General features: G+C 44.1%; 1 long non-coding RNA gene across 1 annotated transcript in view; it reads left to right on the forward strand.

The window, feature by feature from the left end:
- Positions 1-10,107, forward strand: part of LOC138514385 (uncharacterized) — a 129,510-nt gene extending 119,403 nt beyond the window's left edge. Inside the window, exons 2-3 of the long non-coding RNA XR_011281923.1 lie at positions 2,045-2,248; positions 8,221-10,107. This is a non-coding gene — a long non-coding RNA (uncharacterized lncRNA). The remainder of the gene's footprint in view (positions 1-2,044; positions 2,249-8,220) is intronic.
- Positions 10,108-21,095: the final 10,988 nt, after the last annotated feature.

Below are 21,095 nucleotides of genomic sequence, written 5' to 3' on the forward strand. Positions count from 1 at the left end.
CTGTGGGCTGAGGCAGGGGTGTGTGTTGGCCCCCTTTTTATATAGTTTGTACACCTGCGATTTGGAAAAACATTTAAAGAATTTTTGAAACTTCCCTCCCGAGCCTAGCAATAGATTATTTGGCATATGCCGATGATATCGTTTTGTTCGATTTGACACCCATAGGCCTCCAAAGGGCTTTGACAGCAACCAACGAATATTTTGCGGCACTCGATCTGCAATTGTACGGTAAAAAATTCAAAATTCTGGTCCTAAATTACGGAAAGAAAAACAAGCCAAAATTTAAGTGGGCCATAGCAAAAGAAGGTTTGGAAATTGTCCAATGCTTTAAATATCTAGGGGGCGAAATCAACTCAAGGAGATTGAAACAAAACAATATTGATCGGATGATGAAAAAAACTAAATTGAACATCTCTGAAAACTTGGTATTTGACAGGAAATTTGGTAGATTTTCAGCAATCTCAATGATCAAATATTATCATCAAAAAATAATTTCACGTCTTTTGTATGGAGTGGAATCGGGTGTACTCTTGGATTGCTGGAGTAAAATAGAGACTTTGATATGGAAAAGATTACTCACTCTCCCTAGGGGGACGCCCATATCAGTGATCAGTCATGAGATGGGCCTAATTTCACTACAAGCACGGGTAGATTGGAAATATTTGCATTTGTCAAGATCTCTTTTCCTCCCTCCTGTGGACAGTAAACTAGCGGAATTACGTTCAGTGCTTTTCTGTAACTCTTCGAGAGTTTTAGCAGAGTGGTTTGATTTAGCAATAAAACTATTAGCTAATTATGACCTGAATCTTAATAAATTGGTAGCAGTGTATATTGACAAAAATAATAGAGAACTGGCATTGGGCTATCATTTGTTTAAAATATGGAACTAGAGCATTTCATGTTATGCTGTTCCATTTGAAAAATCACCCGTCAAGAAAGAATTGTGGTGACATGCTATGGTTTCAACTGAATGAAATTTCAACTATAGAAGGCATTGGCTCGAGACAAGGTATTGAGTGTTCATTGAGGGTATGTAGCCAATGTTTTCAACACATCGAAACAAGCCGACATCTTTTGCTAGAAAGCTCGGTCCTCACTGAAATTCGCTGTAAGCTTTTCCTCTGCATTGTCCCTGATATAGCTCTAATCAACACTGAGTGGTTCGGGAGAAAGATATTGAATAGCTACGAATTATTTTTAGACGTGTTGTCAAACCGGATATTAAATTATGCCTCCTATTATAACAATTTGTATGTATATTGGCCTACGCCAAGTTGCTTAAAATTGTATGCGAATAACTCTCTACGGCAAGGTCTTGACCTTAGAAATTGATGTAAGCCGCCATCATGAATCAAGCCTCCATTTTAGGTTAGAACCGCCATTTTGGGGTTTTTGTACAAAGTCACCCTGTAATCTAATATTGGCTGTCTAGTGTGCCCTTGTTCTTGCCTTAACCTCTCCAAATCTGTAGGAGAGTTAATGTCCAACCTGCCTTCAGGCTACATGTTAGATTCATGTAGACCTTGTCCTTTGTTAACCTCGGGAGCAGGGGATTACTTGAATTAGCAAAGTTAAACTACAAGTATACAAGAACAGTAATGCTATCCAAATATAATAGGTGAAACATTTGTTTGGTCTGTATTAAACCAGCATGTAAAGAGTGTAAATGTTAAATTAAAAATATAATGGAGTGTGTTAGTAAATGTATTCAAAAGTAAACCGCATGCACGAGATATGTAAATCAGGAAAGTGAACCTGGCGAGACCCAAGCCCAGTGTATGATTAACCTGTAAGAGGGCTGGACATCATTTTACAAATTGTATAAATGCGTCGATGTCCAGCTAGGAAATTCTGTTCACTGTTCACATTGAACCCTACTGGTGGTCTCTGTGATGTATTGACGGCCAAATAGCTTTTTGTGTACCTTGTTGAATACTGTTCAGTTTTGTAATAAAGATTCTGGGAATCTTTACAAGCCTGTGTCGGTGTATTTTCCTTTGCTTGGTGTAACAGCCGTAATATTGTATTTTTTCTGATTCCACAGATGGCACCCGAATAGGAACCCTCAAGATTGACTTTGTCTAGTTAAAGGTTGGCTCGGCTATCGGACCGGGATCGGACAGTGCCAACAGAACCGGCCACTCTAGACGAGAAGCGAATTCCTCGACGAAACTGCACGATACGATCCCTGGACGGTGAGCTGTAGCCCGAGACGACGTCTTGACGAGGGTCCATATATTTGAGATGGGTAAATTTGCCAAAAATCACCAGACACGTGGGTCCTTAGCATTGTCCTTAGTAACCCGATCGGGCCTCCCAGTCCTTTGGTCAGGTGAATCGTGCCCCAATTCTTAATCTAATCCTGACAAATTTGAATTTGGAGCATTGTACTTGCGAGCACAATTATTTAACCAGGTAACACCAGAACTTTGATATGCCTGGGAAATCGTCTGCCTGCTTTAGGGCATTTTTCCGCAGCGACAGACAATCTTTGGAAGATAGCCGTCCCGCACAACAGGAGGGGTCGCCGGCATGTACTATGTACTGTAAGAAAGGCTTTGGTAGTATAGCATTTAATGACATTTGGCATAGACAAACCAGACATAATTCTAATCGCTGGTGGCCAACCAATGGTAGTTTTGAAATCCCTCGTATAGAATATTTAGAGTCTGTATTAGTAAAGAAAAAGGCTAGACCTGCAGCATTTGATGCGTTGCACAGTTGGAAAACAGAAGCTTTGCAGCAACAAAAGAGTAGAGAGAAAAACATGCGTAGACATATGACAAGTGTCGAAAAGGCACGGTTATATGATCAAAATAAACAATTGGAGTCAGTTAGGAACACGGACAGGGCATTTCAATTAGGCATTCAGAAAATCTGCCCTTCAAAAGATTTTCATACGTCAGATGAATTGATTAATAAACTTTTGCATGAACGAAGGCCCGATGCCTCCGCGCCACCTCCATACGTCCCTCCTCCTGGCGCTTTGCCCCTTCCTGTTGTAGTTCCCCCTCCTATAGTTCCTCCGGTCCTCCCTGCTGTTCCTCCTGTTGTTCTTCCAGCCGTCGCCCCTTTGTCTGCCCCCTTGCCTTCACCTGTTGTTATTCAGAATGTGCCTACTCTTCCTCTTCCAAGTGATCCTGCATCGCTTGTAGTAGACCAGGGAGCGAGACCAAGGGTTGTGACTGATAATACTGTGTCCCCAGACAAAAGGAGTGAATTGACTGCTTGGCTAAACATTGTATGGAGAAGGGTGAACAAGCTGATGTTTTTTCCACACTCGAAAATTTAAAAGATATTCCTGAGAAAAATGTTTTTATCAGAGGATTAGGGACTCATTTAAGTATAATGTGGAATAGTCTAAATGATGTAGATTTCCCACAAGGGTTACGGAATTTGAACGCCTTAGCGTTGTCCAGAGATACTGCGGAGAAGGTATATGAGCATGTTGAGAGGATTTTTGAGTATAGGAAGGAGTTGGAAGAGTTACAGAACGAGGAAGTAGATGGTGATAGTTTAGGTATTATGTACTTACAGAAACGGTTTTCTCCTCATCGAGAATTAAAAGGTGAGGAAGCACGAATTTGTACAAAGGACGCGATAAGATGGATTTCGGACATGTCAATAACTCCAGATGAAGTATATGACACATATAGTCAGTATACGTTAGAAATGCAAAGGAAAGTGATACAGGTGATGGTAGAGCACCTGCAGAACGAGTGTGTAAGACGATAGATTTGTTGTCCCGCAGAATTGTTGAGTGTTTATAAGAGGGCTTTTTCGATTGATACTTCTTCGACTGCCTTAGCGCTTGATTTGGCTCTGTTGCTTAGTAAGCGTTCGGAGCTGCCTACTTCTCAGTTGCCTATGAGAGAGGTCCCTCCGACATTTGTCCCGAAAGTTGAGATGGTGGCTGATGCTGCACGAAGTATAGTCGCCGGAGAAATTCCTGCACATTACGTTTCACAGTTTGTTCACGTCCCGTTTTCAAGACAGGAAGTGAATACCATAAAGCAATCTATTCCCGATATAAGAAAGAATCCAACCGGATTCTATAAAGAAATAGAGTCGGTCTTACAGTCGTCGGTATTCACTTTAAGTGATATTGACCTATTATTTACCGTACTCCTGCCAGTTGATTTGTGGAAGCAGATTAGGATTATAGATGACGTACCTGGGTTGGGAGATACATGGGATAACATGACTAGGCTAGACAGAGAAAGACCAGCTGGCGAACGACCACCTCAAGTGATATTAACCTTGCCTGATAGAATTATTGTAAAATTGAAAACTATGGTTCCAGAAAAAAGAATCATTTGGGACAAGCTTACGGCCTGTGTCCAAGGAAAGTCTGAGGGTGCTACCGATTTTTTCTATCGGTTCGAGCAGGTATTCTCAGATTTCAGTGGACAAGACTTGGGCACAGAGTCAGGGAAAAGGTTGTTTGTCGAAAAATTTGTACATGGATTGCTGCCTGACATCCAGTTACAGATTATGTCTTCTTAAAGCGCTTGGCAGGCGAAGTCCAATCAGAAGTATTGCATATGGCTCAGTACTATGAAAATCGTGTAAATACTGAAAAAGAGAAACTTGAGAAAAAAAAGGGTGACTTGAAAATTAAAGTTTTTTTACAGCAGATTGTTAGAAACCCTAGAGGGGGTAATCAATTTAGAGGTCAGTACATTCCAGAGGGAAGTGCGCCCTTGTCTCCCATAACCAATAACCAGTGTGCCTATTGCCGGCAGGAAGGCCACTGGCGCGCACAATGTCCGACCTTACAGCAAAGGTCATTTGGGAACATGGGTAGACGATCTAGAGGTCACCCAGGTGCAGGCAGCCCTGGCAGAGGTCAGTTTACACCAGAATCACAGCAACCTCCTTCACAAGATAAGCAAGTTTCGAATGTGGATAATAGAAACATTTTTTATCACCCTTCTGCCGCGTACCTCTCTGAAGAGCTTCCTTTTGATAATATTCTATTCCGCTAGGATTGCCCGAAGCAGGATTTGGAACCTCCGCCTATTCCCGTTCATCAGAAAGGCCCCTATTTTGAGATGGCAGTGGGAAATAGGAAGCATCTATTTTTAGTAGATACGGGAGCACAGAAATGTTCCATTGATCATTCACGGGTTTCAAATATTCACCTGTCAGGGCAATCCAACATTTCCGTAGGGTTTTCAGGCACACCTGTAGTTTGTCCGGTCTCTTTGCCGGTACCGATAACACTGGGTCCCTTCACGGAACAGTGTCCATTTCTACTTACCACAAACTGTGGGGAGAACTTGCTGGGGCTAAATTTGTTGAAGGCATTACATACAGTAATTCATTGTTCTCCAGATGGAATTCGGCTAACAATTTCACCTCAGCAATCACTCGCCTCTCAGTTTTTGACTCGGCCTTTACCGCCAGAATTTAGTAATGTTCCAGAATGCTTATGGGCAATTGATGATAATGATGTGGGCATTCTCCAAATTGAAACTGTTAAAATTATTTTGAAACATTGAGTAAAATTGCCTCGCATCCCGCAATATAAGATCTCAGTTGAAGGCGAACAGGTTTTGAAATGTATAGTTTCTGATTTTGTACATTGTGGAGTAATTGAGGAGATTACGGGTAGCATATGTAACAGCCCCATTTGGCCAGTATACAAAAAAGGTGATAATGCGATTCCCTTTCGTGATTTCAGCTTCTGCCACTCATTTTAGCATTGTTGATCTTAAAAGCACGTTTTTCAGTATTCCCATACACAAGGATAGCAGGTATTTGTTTGCGTTTACCCTAAGTGGACGCTCGTTTACATTCACTCGTGCACCACAATGGTACACTGAGAGTTCAAGTATTTATAGTAGGGCATTGAAAGAGCAGCTTGATACCCTCGAGTTGCCTACTACTTGCACGTTACTGCAGTACGTAGATGACCTCCTCTTGGCTGCTGATTCTGAGAGCGCCTGTAAAAAAGGCACTGTGTTGTTGCTTTGTCATCTAGCAAAACATGGCCATAAAGCTTCACTTAAAAAATTCCAATATTGTTGCCAGGAGATCGCCTATTTAGGCTATTTCCTGTCAAAGGAGGGAAGACGGTTGACACCTGAACGAATAAAGACCATTTCTGGTATGACTGTCCCAAATACGCAAAAGTAAGTTACAGCCTTGATAGGTATGGCTTCTTATTGTAGATTGTGGATCCTAATTTTTCCTTTACGATTAAACCAATGCTGGCTTTAACAAAGAAGTGCATTTCTTTGCCATTGCCATGGACTTTGGAACGCCAGACAGCATTTGATTTGCTCAAATCCACGCTTTGTTCAGCGCCAGTTTTAGGAACTCCGAATTATGATAAGGCCTTTGTATTATTTGTGCATGAACATGATGGATGTGCTTTGGCTGTGTTAACGCAGGAACACGGAGGGAAGAATAGGCCGTGCGGCTACTATTCCTCTGCCCTTGATCCTGTAGCATGCGCTTTGCCAAGATGTTTGCGTGCTGTTGCTGCTACTGCTGCGTCTGTAAAACAGAGTGAGGGAATGGTCCTGGGTCATGTGTTAACCCTAATGGTACCTCACTCTGTAGATATTCTATTGAATAGAACTCAAACGCAACACCTCACTTCTGCACGATTGACAAGATATGAACTGATCTTGTTTGCCCCCCACATTCAAATTCAGAGGTGTTGTGTATTAAATCCGGCTGAACTTTTACCTGCCTCGCAAGATACTGTTGATGGTGATGATACATCACACGATTGCCTTTATATGACAGAACAAGAGACTAAAGGCAGAATCTATTTGAAAGACACGCCTTTGAATAGCCCTCAAGGAGAGCTATTTGGTGATGGCTCTTGTTTTAAACTTCCAGACGGTACATCCACGGCTGCTTATGCTGTTACTACTTTAAGCAGGGTTGTGGAAACTAAAAGAATTGTGCATAACTCTGCGCAGGCCGCAGAAATTATAGCGTTAACTCGAGCTTGTGAGCTTTCTGAAGGGCATACAGTGAATATATATACTGACAGTCAGTATGTCTTTAGGGTGGCCCACAATTTCGGTAGACTTTGGAAAGAACAAGGTTTCTTGAGCTCGCACGGAACGAAAATCCAGCACAGCACTTTAATAGTGCGATTGCTTTCAGCACTTGCACTCCCTGTTCAGTTAGCTATCATAAAATGTTCAGCACATCAAAAAGTTACAGATGATGTAGGAAAAGGGAATGCCTTCGCCGATCAGATAGCTAAACAGACTGCCACTGATTTCAGTTCAGAAATGTACGCTGTAAAAGAAATTGTAAATGTTTGCACTTTGGGTGAAAGTATCGATGCTGTAAAAGATATTCAAGCAGATGCTACCATAGAGGAAACTAAGAGATGGATCAAGGGTGCAGGGAGATTGGATGACGATGGGTGTTGGGTAGACAATATTGAAGGGAAATGGTTACTCCCTGACGCCTACATTACAATGATGGTTATTATGGCTCATGGTCCAACACATGTTTGTGCGCGAAAATTGACAAAAATGCAACACAGTGTATGGGCCAATGATAAGATTTTCAAAACTGTGGAGAGTTTTGTCCAGAACTGCATGGTTTGCGTGCAGCACAATGTAGGAAAAGGTACCTCGACTCCCAGAGGAAGTTTCGCTCCACCTTCTGTCCCGTTTGAGGTTATTCAGTTTGATTTTATTGAAATGGAACGGTGTAACAATCTTAAATGTGTATTGGTTGTTATTTGTGCCTTTAGTAAGTGGGTTGAGGCTTTCCCGGTCAGAGATGCAATGGCCATAACCATGGCAAAAACTCTGTTGAAAGAGTTTTTTCCTAGGTTCGGGCTGGCGAGAGTCATCTGGTCAGATAATGGGCCACACTTTATTGCCACTGTAATCCTACAAATCTGCAAAGGATTACAGATTGACAAGCGGTTCCATTCAGCTAGACAGGCCCAAAGTGCCGGATTAGTGGAAAGGCACAACGGCATTATAAAGAACAAACTCGCTAAGACGTGTGCTGGTACCAAGCTAAAATGGCCGGACGCCTTACCGATCGTGTTACTGTCGATGAGAACAACCCCTCAAACTAAGACTGGGCTCTTTCCCTTTGAGGTGGTAATGGGGAGACCTGCTAATATTTGGGGTATGCCAAAAAAGTTGCTCATTACGGGATATAGAAATTGTGCTTCTTTCAGGCTACTGTAACCAGTTGACTAAAAATCTGTTTTCAATTTATCACCAGGTGCGAGAGGCATTACCTGTGCACTACGAGGGTCCTGGTCACAGTCTACGACTGGGGGACTGGATCCTCACGAAGGTTTTTGAGAGGTCCACTTGCCTTGCACCTCGGTGGAGGGGTCCCTACCAAGTCCTGCTAGTCACCCAGACTGCCGTGCGGGTAGCAGGTCGTAAACACTGGATCCATGCGACGCACACCAAGCGGATCCCACAGCCCGTGCCTTACGATACAGAAGACACAGAATCCCTTCCCACTGCTGTAACTAGCGTGCCTGAAACAGCAACAACCAACAAGGGAGAATCGGAGACCGCTTCAGAATCCGCAAGGCTGGACAAAGCGGCCATCTTGTCTCCGCACTCCCCAACAGTGGAACCTCCGGATCAATCCTTTCTTGATCTCATTTCCGTCAGTTCGCCACTTCCAGGAGGAAGTGACGACACTCTGTTCTCACCAGAAACTGCAAAATATAATTTGCACCCAAGGAAGTAAACATACAGCATGGTCTGACTGTGCGATTGAGAAAATCATTTGAGGGCTTGCCTTTTGGCCCTACTGTGCGGGAAGATTCTGTCGGCTAAGGGTTGTGGGAGACATTAAGAAGACACGCGACTGGAGTCGCCAGCAAACAAACAATTGGTATTTTTTCGGTTGAAGGCTACAATGCCTGCACCCGCTACCGCTCGTACTGAACTTTTAGATAGCAGAGACAATGATCAAGCATGTAAGGGGACCCCCAAAGTGTATTGTTGCCTTTTCGTGATAATTACTGGATTTTTAATAACTGTTGGGTTTGAGTTATGGTATCTGGAAGAAGCATATCCGTTAGAGGACTTTTTATCTATTGAAAATGTATCTGTGATTCCCACTCCTTCTGTGCAATTGCATACTTTATCGCCTAGGGATTCTTTGCATAGACGGAACTATAAGAATAATACCCTTTTGTTAATAATGAATGCCACTCATGCAATTTTTAATTAGACCAACTGCTGGATCTGTACACATCTACCGCAACATGGGGATAAGGGGCTAGGTTGATATATTTATCCCTTACCTTTGACAACAGCCTGTTACGCTTCTCTTAGAGCACTATGTTTTGGTCGATGGAATGACAGCATCTCAGGGAACTTTGATGGTACAAATTTAAATAGTTTTGAAAAAAATGTTTTGATGCCCCTGGGATGCTCGCTTTTTGCAAATAGAAGTAAGCCAAACGTTGCTTCTGTTAGGCCCTCTGATCAATTGTCCCGTCCCTTTCAGTCTTTAATCTCTTTCAAAATGGCTCCTATAGGCTATAAGGATGCCACGCCTCCATCTTATTCTGTTAATCATAGCCCCGATTCAGTATCCTTCTGCATACAGAAGAATGGAACACGGTCAATGGGTAATTTTAGAAAGGGCGCCAACGTTGCGAATTTGACTAGTGAAAACAGACCTCTGTACGTAGGCGAACCTGTCTATTTTGTTTGCGGTAATGTGGCATTTCCATGGTTGCCCAGGGATTGGCAAGGGACCTGTTATTTAGGGATTCTATTACCTGGGGTATTTATTGCCAGTACTGCAGAAATTTCGAAAACTCGTCCACGACGAGGTGTAAAAGGGGATACTCCAGCGCAAACTCTGGGAGATATTATGAAATCCTTTGTGCCATTTTTTGGACAAATTACGAATTCAGAAGATATCAGGAGACTAGCGAAAGTATTGGAGAGAACCATCAATTGGACCACTGACATACTCTATAATATGACGTTAGAACTGCAACTGTACATTAACCATGCTTGTATGTGTTTCTATGTGTAACTAAGTTCATGCGCTCTCTCGGTAACCAGCGCCACGATGCTCCCGGGCTGATGCGCGCTTAACAAATCCGAATAAATAAATAAATAGTAAGAATTATGTCTTTTGCCCCATTTTCTTTCAAACATTGTGCACTCAGATGTGCCTTTTCAACCTATTGCTACACTTGGTTGGTATTTCTAATTTGGGGAGATGGTAATGCCACTCAAGTGAAATTACTCACTAGCCGCCACTAACTTAGATTAATTCAGAATGTCACTGCCTCTCCAGGAACCACCTGCTACACCCACACAAAAAGCTGTCCCAGCCTCTGGTAGAGGCGCTTGGGCACTTTTAAACAACATTCTAGCCTCTGTCTGCCCATGGCCCAGCCAGGCTCAATGGCAGAGGTGAAAGACAGGGTCCTGTAAAAGATGCCTCCCACCCATCCTGGCCACACGCGTATACACAAAGGTAAGGACTAGGGTTAGAGTGGGCATTCAAGGACTGAGGGAGGCAGTACATGGAAACCCACGGCATCTGTGACATATCTGTCAGCTAGAGTGGTGAAGATTGATGGTCAGATGCCTGAAGTGCAGGCTGTGCTCAAATCTTAGCTTCACCTCATAACTAAATTGTGTGATCTTATACACATTTATTCTCAATGTACCATATCTGTTAACATTGGCATGTCTGATATCTGCCTCATTTTGTGAGGGTGTGGGGGGGATTTGCTTTAAAAGGCACTTTTTCGAGCCATTATTTAGGTCAATGGTGTGCTGGAGGTGTGGGTCGGACTACCTTGCCACGCTTGCTCTGTGCAAAACGGGGGCCATTTTGGAAATAATTTTCAGGACCACTTTTGGTGCCCAATCCACCCCTGCTTGACGTATTAATCAAAAATCCTGCCACTGTCCCAATTCAACCCAGATGGTGAGCCGGGAGGGGGAAGGATTCTTCAATCAGGACAGGTCATCACCATGATTCATTTATCACCTTGGATGTATACTAGTGCAGTCCCTTAGAACAGTGGAAAACAGGGATAACGATGAGTGGCCATTTTCTCCTTTTTGCCTGCAGTAGCTGAACATGACTAACGGGTAAATATTATCATTGATGGGATGCATAATTGTGCCCAAGGCAAAATGTTACAAGGGTTTTTAGTTCGACACTGCCCACTGCTTTGGTTAAAAGCCACATCAACAATATAATATTACTTAATTTCAGAGAATATCTTCATTAAATCCTGTCCTGCCTTCCTCATCACAATCCTGGGTGACTGCCGTCCCAGACAACACCACAATCATTCAGGACGTTATAGACGGTCCTGCAAGGGAGTATAATAGCCCTGCCCTCCCCTGCTGCTCGTGTTTTTTGTCTCCAGGTGGCAACGCCATAAGAAAGCTGTCTCTGGGCAAGGGTCAGGAGGAAGGAAACGGTAAGTATGTTAGTTGCTGGTGGCACTGTTGCGGACTAGTAGACCTTTTAATTAGAACTATTGTTAAAACGGTATTACCCACTTTTGCCGAATGACAATTTCGGACAAAAAAGGTTGCCGCATTTTTTGCTGCTTATTGTTACCACAGAAATATTGATGGTAAGTTTGGGTGTAGTTTATAGAAGGAGGGGGGTCTCCCCCCATTTTTTATGGTAACATCGGCCCAACAAAATGTGGTGAAAATTGACATTCAGCAAAAGAAATGCAAAAAATTTTCATAGATCCGTTAAAATAGGAGTGGAGCTTTGCTGCCACATGTGCCATTTCCTGGCTCCTTGCAGCTACACTCTTTCAGTGGAGGGGTGCATATACTAAAGGCAGGGGTGAACTGGATTATAGGGAACGCTGGAGATTTCCCGGTAGGCCTCTGCACCCTGTGATACTTTTGTGTGGTTACCTATTTTATTTCCAAATGTTCTCATAAGAAAAGGGTTGGGCTTGCTGAAAATATATAATATGGGGCCACTTTGAAAATTATTTCCAGGGCCTCTTTTGTTTCCCAGTCCAGCCCTGACAGTAACTGGTCATATTCCATTTGAGTGCTGTGTTTACAGTAAGCGGTAGACAGCTGGGCCACCTCATGTTCCTCGAAGCGTAGTCTGACCCTATTTGCTTCGCTCAGAACCTTGTATTGCCACCTCGCTGTTGTCTCCTTCAGTGACGTTACAAACTCAGTTGTTAACATATTGTGGTCACTATTCGGGTTCTTCTTGATCCTAAAGGATTTAATTTGGGCGTGCAGGTTATGAGACACAAACACATAGTCAATTGTGGTTGCTGAGTTAGCGCGGTGCCAAGTTGTTGCCGGTGGCATGTCGCCAAGTGTATTCCCATTCAGCAACAACAATTGCCTTGAGTGCATTTCTTCAAGCCATTCTTTGGCTAGCGGCTTTTTAGCTGACCCCACAGGTTTAAAAAGGTCAATATTTAGATTTCCACAGATCATAATATTCACCATAGGTGATCTATTAGTACTGTAATCTGCTCCAAAAATTCGATTTTGCCTGCCATCAGATGATTCCAATACACGTTTAAAAGTGTTATTTCGTCGGCATCCTCATCACATTGGGGGATCCTTATAATCGTTGTTACTTGAATAAAAGGGGAGTGGTTAACAGACTTTGCAATCCTTAAGCCTGAGGCCCTACTGACTAATGTTAACAGACCCGCCATTGGGCGCCCTTTCTCCAGTTTTATTGCAGGTTTCATAGTTGCATGAGATTGGTACTTCCGTTAGCCATGTTTCCTGCAAACAGACAATGGTCAGGCCACTCATCCAGTTCAGATTGAACAGGTGCATAAAGCTGCGCGTATTCCAAGAGGGGACTGTACATACGCCTGACGTCTGCTTTCCTAGCGTTATGGTTGAGCGTTCTTATTGAGTGATGCAGCTAACCATCCCCATTCTCCCTGGAATTCTTTTGCGTTTGAGCAACGCGTGCCACTGACTAGAGGCCCTTCTGAGCTTTTGTCTCGGCATATGGTGATTCTTATATCCCTATTGTTGGCATCTGATGAGCTCCCCTCCTTTTGTGTCTCTAGAGGTTTTTTTTTTCTGGCAGTCTGTGCGTTTTCACCCTTAATACTCGTGAAGAATCCTGTTCCAGCCTTCCTTGTCTCAGTGAATTGAGGGCGGGCTTTCTCCTCTTTATTTTGAACACGTAAAACCGTGTTCTGTTGTAGGCAGCTTAGCGTGTCATGGTTTGCCCCATCACCCAGAGGTAGTTGGTACATACGCAGTGCTTCCAACTTATATGCTTCGAACCCCAGTGAAAATAACGCTACGTTGGCATCAAGAATTGCAGTAGCTATCAGCGATGACGACACGTGAAGAATTACTTTATCGTTACGTCTTTCATTTGGAAATTCCACAATCCTTAATTAGAAGTTATTGCACGTAGACTAGGAATGAGATCAAATAGTCTGATGATGTTTGCAAGATTAAGAATCAACTTATCTTTAGAGTCAAGACGCCCAATCATTACCTTAATGTTAGGCGTCTTGTCATGCTCATTCCTGGCTTGACTTCCTTTGGTTGCTGGAGCTTTCTCGTAGATGTCTCTTTGATCACCTGTTTGGTTCTTAATCAAATTCTTACTGTTAACATCGCCTACCGCCTTACGAGCAGTGTGGATGCCGAGATCGTTAGCCTCCACTTTTCCATTCACATACGTTCAAAGGGTATCACCTCCTTCCGGCTGGACACTTTTTAGAGTGGAACATAGCTTTAGCCTTTTTTCGTGCATTGTCATAAAGGGTGGACTTGTAGGGACAGCCAGTCGAGTCTCCCGGCTTGCGATTTCATTAGCAAAGTGACAAATTCTCACTCTTTTGTGCCCGACAGCCGCTTGTAGCGCAACCCTATCTGCTTGACATGCTGATGTGACCTCTGTTTCAGGAGAGCACCCTTTCATACAGACATGGTCTTCAGTACTGAAGTGTTCAGGTGCAATTGTGGGGTTAACAAGCTCTTTTGTGTTTTTTGCATGTACCGTCAGTAGAGCAATATCTATAGACTCATATTGCTCCTTGTTATCATATGTAGACATGTTTAGGAGATCTGCTGATATATCATTGCTTGGTTTTTCGGCATCCACCACATCTCGAGGAGGGACCACTTCCTTTGTCAAGTCCACATGTTGTGTACTTTCTACTTGTTGGGGTTTAGTGGCCTCCTTAGTCACAGTATGCGCTAGTTTTATGTTCCTCAGGAACTTCCTTTCTCCTATGTTTTTATTGTTTTTTCGTGCAGGTAGGTTTTTCGATTTTTTACTGAGGTTCATAGATTTGGTTTTTGAGTCTGGTGGTTTCGCGATGGCCTGAGTACCACCTCCGAAAATGGTGAACACGTTAGGCTTTTCAACGCCTTGGCTCGCAATTGGTCAGTATTTCTCACCAGTAGACTGTGGTGCCGTATTGGAAGTTGTTGCTATTTGATCATCGTTAATCATTTGCCTCTTGCATGCTCTAGCCTGCTCAAAGGCAGTGTTAAATGAGATCTGGGCAGTTTTCCCGTACGTCGATGAAGTACTGTGGTCCCGGCCTTGGGTGGATGTGCGAAAGTTGTCCTCGGGTGTTTGAGTCTTAGTAGAGTACACATCGCACTCAAGTACTGTCACACTGGTCTCACAGCGTTGCGGGGTTGTCGTTGATGATACGTCAGCTTGGGAGGCAATCTCTACTTCGCTGTGTTCGCCCACAGGAGCTCCACCAGGAAGACGTGGTGTCGCCCCAGCACGTTCGGCTGAGGGCAACTTTGTGCCCCTTCTTACCATTTTCGCATCACTGAGGTCGTTACATTTGGGGTGTCCTGTTTGTCCATGTCCGTCGTGCTTAAATAGGGAAAGTGCTTCTCGTGCCACTTCTGCCAAAACGTTTTTTGTCGGTAGAGTCATTTTTCCTCTGATCACACAAGGATTTATTGGCTGCATCTAGACCTTTCAGCACTTCAATGTGATTGGGGGACGACTGACTACATATTTGTTCTAAGTAGCCCACTTTGGTGTTCATGAGAGCCATCAAAGTTGTAAGGTCCTTCATTGAGACGTTCAGGTTTTCATATAATTTCATGAAGGGGCTAAAGAGATTGCCAGGGAGGATATTATCGTGGCTTGTAACTCGGGTAGTAGCCTAGACTCATTAGGCTCAGAGATACAGGCCTGCAAGCCCCTCTTCATCCCATTCCTCTCTCTAAGGACTCTTCCCCGCCTTATTTTCGAAAAAGGCTGTTCTAAAAAGGAAGAGTCAGAAAGTGGACGAATGTCTGGAGCATTCGTGTCAGAGGAATGCAAATTATGTCCACTCTGATTCTTAGGTTCCTTATATATCCTTTTGGAAGTCAGTATTCACTTTTGTGAGTGCGGTTGGTTAAACGATGAGTCATTATGCAAGGTCTCGCTAGAGTTCCCCTCTGGTGCTTTTTCTGCCGGCTTCAAGCGTTTATAGCTTACGTTAGCCCATATGTCCTCATTAGGATCATTCAATTCAGCATTATGACGTTTCAATGGTATTTTATGTGTTTGATTACATTGTGGCAATGTGTTTTTCGCTAATTTGTTGGCGCGTGCCTTGTTCATAGAAATCAAACTATGCAGGACCTTATTAGCAACCTCTAGGGAATCACGACAGACATTACACCCATAATCAGTCGTCCCACCCTTAGATAACTCATTTGGCGTTCCTTGGGGTATACAAAATACATCGTCATTAAGTTCTTTGTTGGGTTGCCGTTCCGACAACATACCTGCTAGGTGAGTCGGCGAGCTTGTGCTTGGAAGCTTACCTAGATTTGGTTCCGTGCCCACAAATTCAATGAACTCATCTTCATCAGCTTCAGCATCTCCAACCACTTTAAACGATGTGGGTGCGGGAGCAGGGGTAGGAAACCATGTGTTTGGTGTAGAAATAGAATATGCTTCATGGGTGGGACTAGCCACGGGAGGCACGCCCCCAACACACCCTATGCAGCGGTCCGGCAGAACCTCCTCAATCACATGATCTGCCGCGGCAGCCGCCGGGAAGCCACGCCCCACGCCCACAAGCTCAGCCTCTGAAGCCGACCGCAACTGCATAGCCCCGGCAGCCGCCCCCGTACCGGGTAAGGTTATGTCCGACTCTATGCTAATGTACTTTGCATTCGGTGACGTTTGTTTGTCCCCTGTGTCGCCGCATGGTCTCCCAGGGATCAGTTGGTGCACAAGTGGCGCAAGAGTGTTATCGCTTATGAAAGTGTTGCCGTGAATGATACTCAGGTTGATGCTAGCGCCGATAGGACGCATAGCCAAATCAGCGCAGGAGTCTGGCTCGACACACACACTCTGCTCAATTCTGAAAGGCAGTCGCCATGAGAGACATCCTCCATGGCGAATTCGCTTCTTGGGGGGTTAGGTTCTTCACTCGTCGAATTACATGAGTAAAAGCGACTTACTTTCTCAGATGTTTTCCGCTGCATCGCACAGCTTTCTCCCTTGTCTCCAGGACGCTCACGTTTCTTCTGTGCTCGTGTTCTGAGCATAGGTGTTTCCTGGGCAGCATGCGCAAGCATTGTTTCAGAGCTTCACGCTCAGCGCAAGGCGCCACTCGCCAAACAGCCCAACAGCAATGAATCCAGCCCTTTCTCCACAGGGCTTATGCCACAAGGGCGCGGGAGGCGGCCTTTTAAGGTCAGCTGGTCAAAAACCTTAAAGGCACACGCACCTCAGCTTGCTGTACTGGATACCGGAGCTTAATTGACACAGTCCACTCGCCACAGCTCAACAGCAATGAATCCAGCCCTTTCTCCACTGAACCATGATTTGGAATATTCTTTTAAAACATCTGTTTAACTTGTTAGTATGTATTGAAAATAAAATGAAGTGTAAAAATAAATTATGTTTTTTATGTATTTGAAATGTTTTTAAAGGTCTTAGAAATGTATTGTTTAACAATTGATTATGGACTGATTATGAACTGTAATATTATGTGGAAAAATGTTTGAATTCATATGTATTTTTTGCAAAGGTTTGCATTAACCAAATGCAAATAAATACATTTTAAAAAAAACATAATGACCCGCGGAATGTTCCTTTAAAACACAGCTGTTCACGAGATACCAATAAACCAAATTGCCAGCGTATGCACTCTGCAGTGGCCAGACCAACTCTGCACAATTTCCACTGCGGATTCTGGACTCCAAGAGCTCCCCTTTAGCATGAGGGCACCAGCATGATTGCCGGTCTGTGCCATGTGTCCTCCTTTACAGGGCACCAACTACGATCACATGCACAGGCCACTGCTAGGAAAAACATTCCACAGACTCCGTTCCAATGGACTCACCCTGAATCACGCAAGCTCCTCCGTGGATACAGAATCTGAAGTCTTCTCTTGCACCTCAATGTCACTGTTCCTCCTTTCTGAGGTCTGACGCCTATTAGGTCACCCTTGCCAATCAACCATGGACATTGGATGTCAAGACTTTCTCCATAATTACTTGACACATGAAGACAAGGTAATTGGAACATGTCTGAATTACCCCACTCCAAAATATCATCATAAGATCAAAACCAACCACAGTCAGGGATCTCTGGTTTGATCAATAAAATTGGTCCAGCACGCCACTGCCACCTTTTACACAGATCCATGTACACATGGTAGCGTACAACCCTCATGACACGGATTTGTTCCAAACCAAACAAAAATTCTACCCCCTCAACTCTCATGTATCCTCTTAACCCACCTCTCATCTGCCTGCTAGCTAACATGTTCCCCGCACCTCTAACCTGCCTCTGTCCCTCACTTCCTCTGCCTCCACTCTGGCACTGCACCCATCATGGTCACATCTCGAGCACCGCTGCCCGTACCACCTACCTGCACTTAAACATTTCCAATGCTGGTTGTTGTTAATCTATGTATGTCCACTTATGTATTTTCCCCAGTGACTGTTCCCTTTCCTCACCTCTACAACCTGGGCAGAATGTCCCTCAAACTCACCCCATTGTAAGACGCTCACTGCTTCCCGTCAAATCTGATTTCTTATCTATTGTACGTTCTTTTGTGATCAAAAGAACATTGTTCCTCCTGTATATAAATAAATAAATGTCATGATTAGCCTCAGTGGAGCGAGGGAGAGCTCTCTTTGCACGAATTTACAACACTTCTGCAGCCTACCACACATAACCCCCTCATCTTCTAATCCAGTGGTTCTAACCGGATACCTTTTGATAGTAGCGAATCAAGCAGGCCAAGGTCACTGTGGATCTCCTCTTTGGATATGCAGATCACCACCACAAACCACCTAGAAATATCCTGGCACACGGGAACCAGGTCTTTTTGACTTGCACCCATCAATCCCTCAGGATAGGTACCTCTTCTCCCACCAACCTTCCTCTCTCCTTCTCTTTCACATCCAGCACCATCTACCAAGGGGTGACCAAAATTGAAGAAGTGCAATATATTACCTCTTTTAGTTACATTACATTAAATCCATTCAGATGTGGAGTTGTGCATCGCTTGTAACATTTGGTTGCAAATATGGTACTGCTTAATGAATTGCACCAAGGGTGCATGCATTCATTGACGAAGAAATGTTGCTGCGATACTCTGCTAGTTCTCTTTTTGATACTGGAGTTCAATTAATCTAACACATCCTGTTTTTTGTACTTATAAAATTCAGTCATCCATAACAGTGGTAGGCCAGAAATATCCAATCAACCATGTCAACCGTTGTAGAGAATGTGTTTGTTAACTTAATTAGATGCACTTTTGAGGTGAAAGAGCCTCAGACTATTTCTTGTGCAGGGGGTTAATGATGTTCCCTTGGACTGGGGGCCTGAACCCTGACTGTCGATCATGGAGTATGCCAATGTTCTCCCGCAGTTCACCTCACCATCTTGGGATACCATGGCAGCATTGAAGGGAAGAGGGCATCATCACTGCATCTTGAGTGTAGAGCCTAAATGAGGAAGTGCTCAGCTGAACTCTTGCACTGCTGCACCATAGCATAGAATCTGTAAAGTAGACAAGCAACTTTCCATGAGATCATTGGTGTGGCCATGCCCAGCCCCGGAAAACTAAAACTGAACATCTGCAGACGACGGTGCCAGATTCACAAATACGAGTGATGTGGATGCCCCTAGGACCTCAGGGTGATCCCACCAACAGCCTTCAGCTCTCACTGGCTGCTTGAAGCATTGAATTGATGATAGTTATAATGGATGTACGTGGCGCGGGTGAGCATGTGTGTTGTGTTCACCTGTTGTGAGAGGTATTGCATATGTGTATGCTGCCTCGTTCCACCATCCCCGGTATGATTGGGTATGAATGTACATGGTGATTGCAAGATGTTAGACTGTTTTTTGAGGTGATGAGTGATGGTGCATGAGCTGGGTTGAAGTTGGTTGGAAGTTGTGTTGAAATTGTTGGTTGAGATTGATGATTGTGATGGGGCCCCGGCTGATCTTTGTCCTGCAACCAGGGAGAGCAGGACTGTCATGAAACTAATTTAGGATTCACCAGTGGTCCAATGGGAGGTTCCCATTGCCTAATCCTCAGTTTTCCATTTTTCCTTCTTTAGTGCAGGTGTCTACGAGTTCAGGGGTACTGTGGCAGGTAGACTGTAGATCTAAATCATGGCTCAATTATTTGTATATTATTATTATTATTATTATTATTATTATTATTATTATTATTATTATTATTATTATTATTATTATTATTATTATTTCTATTTTTTTATTTATTTAGGGTATTTGGAAGGGGAAGGCTGGAAAGAGGTCTCCAAGCAATCAGGGGAGGAAACAGTGAGGAGCAGATCACCCAGTCACAGGTTGGATGCAGAGTGGAGGGTGCGTGGAGCTAGTTGTTAGCTTGGTAGATTTATAAATCAGGCCACGGCTATCCTCAAGGTTGAGGATATTTTAATGGGGGAGGGGGAGCATGCAACAAATTAGAGTAAAAGACCACGCGCATGATGCCACACAGGGATTCTTTAAAAAACAGAAAAGGTTTGCAGCATAAGCAGAGCGCCTCGGGGACAGTTGGTCTCAACCTTCACTGAGGAGGGTTGAGCAACACTCCTCACTGCACCTTTGCTGGTTATTTTTCACCTCTGCAGGCCCGAGCTGAAAGAGTGATTCTCCCCATACCAACGATTTGACCATCAGCGGTCGTTGGTCTCCATCGCAGTCCAAACTACATATCAACCTTTTAGAGCTGAGGGCAATCAGACTAGAGATGAAGGCCTTTCTGCCCTCTGTATGGGGAAGGAATGTCCTGATAATGACAGACAACAGTGTGGCCATGTACTACCTCAAAGAGAGAGGAGGTGTAGGGTCACTATCACTGTGCAGAGAGGCAATGCAGCTCGGGTGTTGGGCAAAACAAGAGGGAATCTCTCTATCAGCAGTTCACCTAGCCGGAGAGAAGAACACAACGGCAGACGCTCTGAGCAGGCAGAGCCAGTGGTCGAAGTGAGCGGGAGCGGTCGGGAGCGGTGCTCCTCTACTTTTTTAAATTACGTTTTATAGTTCCTATACTTATATTTTAAAAAGAAACCGTTCCGGAATGGTTTAGTTTTAAAATAAAAATGTAGGAAGACGTTGCAGCTTGCACTTTCAGTGAACTACACTGAACATTCCCTTAAATAGCAGGTGCAAGTGTTTGGGGGTTTGTATTGTGTATGGGAGGGAGAGTGGTGATGGGGTTCGTGGGGAGTGGCTGCAGGCCAGCAGGGAACATAGTTCCACTACTTCTTTTTGTACACTTCGACCACTGGGCAGAGCACAGTCTCCCACAAGTGGGAACTAACTCAGGAAGTCCTTTAGGAGATCTTCACCCGTTGGGGAAGAGGATCTGTTCACGGCCAGTGCCAACAGGAAGTGCAAACTTTACTGCTCAAGGGAATTTCCCCATAGAAGAGCTCTAGGAGACGCGTTCATGGCGGACTGGGAGTTTCCACTCCTATGCGCCGTTTCCTCCAATCCCCATCATTCCTCATGTAATCAGGAGGTTCAGAAGGTTCAGGAAATCCATGATCCTAGTTGCCCCAGACTGTGCCAGGAGGACGTGGTACCCGAACCTTCTGGACATGTCCATCTGCCCTCTGATTCGTCTTCACAATGAGATGATCTTC

This window comes from Ambystoma mexicanum, chromosome 12 (assembly GCF_040938575.1).
Source record: "Ambystoma mexicanum isolate Mex_15411 chromosome 12, UKY_AmexF1_1, whole genome shotgun sequence".
Lineage (NCBI taxonomy): Eukaryota > Metazoa > Chordata > Amphibia > Caudata > Ambystomatidae > Ambystoma > Ambystoma mexicanum.